Below are 3,808 nucleotides of genomic sequence, written 5' to 3' on the forward strand. Positions count from 1 at the left end.
TTACCAATTGCTGTGAAATCATTTTGAGCCCATGATGAGCCTATGTGTGTCTGAGCAGAACTTGGTTCCATAGGATTTAATAGCTGATTTTTAAGGAAGTAAATCAGTAGGTCTTTCTTCCATGGCACTTTAGAATAAACCCAGACACTCAATTGTTCAGTTAACATTCAAGTACACTGGTCATTGGTACTACCCTGAGCCTCCGCTAGTGCTATGGCATACTCCTCTCAGTAAATATTGCATTTGTAGAGACCTATAAATAAATCCAGTACATTCCTTAACTCAAATGTGCTATTGTTGGAAATATGAGCATGGCAGCAAACCTTAAATCAACCACCTATAAACTGTGCTGTGCCATTCCATCATTAGGTGGAAGCAGCCATATTGTAAAAATGTGGAAAAATAACTGAAATTTCATTATAAAAATGTTACTGTTTGATTATCAAAAATGCATCAGTGAATCTCAACACATATATATCCCTGGCTATTATCATTGACTAAGTATTTACATAATGGCCAATTTTTAAAAATTGGGATTCAACTTGGAAGAAAAAATAACGTATTACTGTCTCATATCAACTTTATGAAAGGCAGCAATTACAATAACTTTTACAAGTTACTCTTTAGTTTCATAAATCATTTTAATACATTTCCTTTTGTGAAAAATTCTTCAAGCTGTGGTCTTCATAAAGAACATTGTTTTACATTGTTGCCTATGTTTGACTTGAGAAGATGAGTACAAAGTATTGTTGTTATTATGTGCTATCTAATTCATTCCTATTCAGAACGACCATGTGTAAGATTTCTGAGGAGCAGGTGGTGCGTTTGAACCACTGACCTTGTGATTCAAATGACCAAAGTAGAGTATGACCAAATAAATATAGTGTAACTTCTAATTATTGCCACTTTTTGCTGTCTGCCTCTATAAGGTCCAAGTTTCTTTTTGTTTTCCATTCTTTGTAAAAGTCTGGGCTGACATTGTAATTCAGAAGTAATTTTGATAATTTACCAGTGAATCAACAACTGTTGAGTTTTTTGTTTGTTTGTTTGTTTTTAAAATGAATGAAAACCCAAAAGAGTTTAAATTCTGATTATCCAATTGGGAGCTTTAGTAGAACATATGAGATTTTACTTACAATCTAATCTTTTAGACAACCATTTCATAATTTTGCCCAGCACATTTAGTTGGTAAAGTTGATCATCATATTTATTAAGATATAATGAATAAACAAAATGCACACATTTCTGTGTAATGACATTTGCTAGAAATAAAGTTTTCCTTTCAAATTTAACAGTTTACTGTTTTCTTTTTCTTTTATTTCATTTTGTTTTTCAGTCTTATCATATTGTATATAACATCAAATACAGTTTTGAATATTGTTGTCTTGTTAAGTGTTGCTGAGTTGATTTTGATTCATAAAGACCCTTTATAGGATTTCTGAGGAGTGGATGGTGAGTTTGAACTGCCAATCTTACAGTCAGTAATCCAGTGCTTATTTACAGAGCCACACCAGGCCCCCTGCCATGTTGAATGATGCTGTTGTTTGCAGTGCCTTTGAGGCAGTTTCAACTCATAGCTACCATGTATAGGGTGTTCTGAGGAGTAGCCGGTAGGTTTGAACCTCCGACTTTGTGGTTAACAGTCCAGTGCTTGTCCTATACATAGTGCCATACCAGGATGATGTTGAATAACGATGCTGAAAGTGAGCATCCTAAACTTGTTGCCAATCTTAGAAGGAAAATATGTAAGGGGAGATGATTCCAGATGTCACTTGCAACATCTTTTGTTTTACAAGAGATAAAAAGAAAGAGTAACAAGCAGAGAGAGAGGGTACGACCATCAGTAGGAAAAATAACAGGAGTAGAGCATATCCTTTGAACCTGGTATCCCTATATTTGGACTCCCCTAAAACTAGGAGACACACAACGAGAAAGCTATTTCCTAGAAAACTCTAAATTGGGAGATCAGGTCTACTAAACTTTGAGAGAATAAATGCATTTATTAAAGCCATACCCTTGAGATCTTTCTGATATAGTTGTTGTTATTAAGTGCTGTCGAGTCAATTCAGAACCATAGCGACCCTGTATAGGATTTCCAAGGAGCATCTGGTGTGCTCGAACCACCGAACTTGCAGTTCAAATGACTTTGCAGTCTGACGCATTGGCCCACAGCACCACATCAGGACTCCTTCCGATATAGTTGTTGTTGTTGTTATGTGCTGTGGAGTCTGTTCCAAGTCATAGCGACCCTGTACAGGGTTTCAGAGGCTGTAATCTTTACGGGAGCAGAAAGTCTCATCTTTCTCCCGTGGAACAGCTGATAGTTTCCAACTGCTGACCTTGCGTTTCACAGCTCGATTTGTAGCCACTACACAATATAGTAGCACTAGATAATTAAGACACCTTCTATTTCTCATTTGCTAAGAGTTTTTATAATGAATGAATACCGAATTTTGTCAAATGCTGGTTTGATATTCTTTTTAATATATCAAATATTTTTTCTATTTTGTGGTGTTAATGAAGTAGATTGAGTAATGTTGTTGTTGTCAGGTGCCATAGAATCGGAACCGACTCATAGCGACCCCATGCACAGCAGAATGAAACAAAGTCCGATCCTGGGCCAATCTCACCACCGCTGCCACACTTGACACCATCAATGATGCCACCTGGCTGATCCATCTCGTTGGGGGTCTTCCTCTTTTTCTCTGACCCTCCATCTTACCCAGCATGACATCCTTCTCCAACAACTGTTCCCTCCTGACAAAATGTCCAAAGTATGAGAGGCGGAGTTTAGCCATCCTGGCACTCTGGCTGCACTTCTTCCAAAACAGATCTATACGTTCTTTTGGCAGTCCATGGCACTTTCAGTATTCTCCTCCAACACCACAATTCAAAGACATCAATTCTTCTACGATATTCCTTATTCACTGTCCAGCTTTTGCATCCATATGAGGTTACTGAAAATACCATGGCTTGGGTCAGGTGCACCTTAGTCCTAAAGCTTATATCTCTCCTCTTAACACTTTAAATGTTCCTGTGCAGCAGATTTGCCCAGTGCAATACGTCGTCTGATCTCTTGACTACTGCTTCCACTAGTGGTGATAATTGATCCAAGAAAAATGAAGTCCTTGACAACTTCAATCTTTTCTCTGTTGATAAGAATGTTTTTTATTGGTCCAGTGGTGAGAATTTTTGTTTTCCTGACATTGAGATGCAACCCATACCGAAGGCTGTGCTCTTTGATCTTCATCAGTAAATGTATCAAGTCCTCTTCACTTTCAGCAAGCAAGGTTGTATCATCTGCATATCACAGGTTGTTAACAAGTCTTCCTCCAATCCTGACGCCACGTTTTTCTTCATAGAACCCAGCTTCTTGTATAATTTGCTCAGCATACAGGTTGAATATGTATGGTGAAAGAACACAACCATGTCACACACCTTTCCCAATTTTAAAACATTCAGTGTTCCCATGTTCTTTTCAAACAACTGCTTCTTGGTCCAGGTACAGATTCCTTAGGAGTACAATTAAGTATTCTGGAATACTCATATTTCTCAGTGTTGTCCATAGCTTGTCATGATCCACACAATTGAAAGCCTCTGCATAGTCAATAAAGCATAGTTAAACATCTTTTTTATATTTTCTGCTTTCAACCAAGATCCACTGGACATCAGCATTGATATCTCTCATTCCACGGCCTCTTCTGAATCCAGCTTGAATCTCTGGAAGTTCTCTGTCAATGTATGATTGTAGCCATTTCTGTATTACCTTTAGCAAAACTTTACTCACTTGAGATACCAAAGATATTGT

This window comes from Chrysochloris asiatica, unplaced genomic scaffold, assembly GCF_000296735.1.
Source record: "Chrysochloris asiatica unplaced genomic scaffold, ChrAsi1.0 scaffold00115, whole genome shotgun sequence".
Classification (NCBI taxonomy): domain Eukaryota; kingdom Metazoa; phylum Chordata; class Mammalia; order Afrosoricida; family Chrysochloridae; genus Chrysochloris; species Chrysochloris asiatica.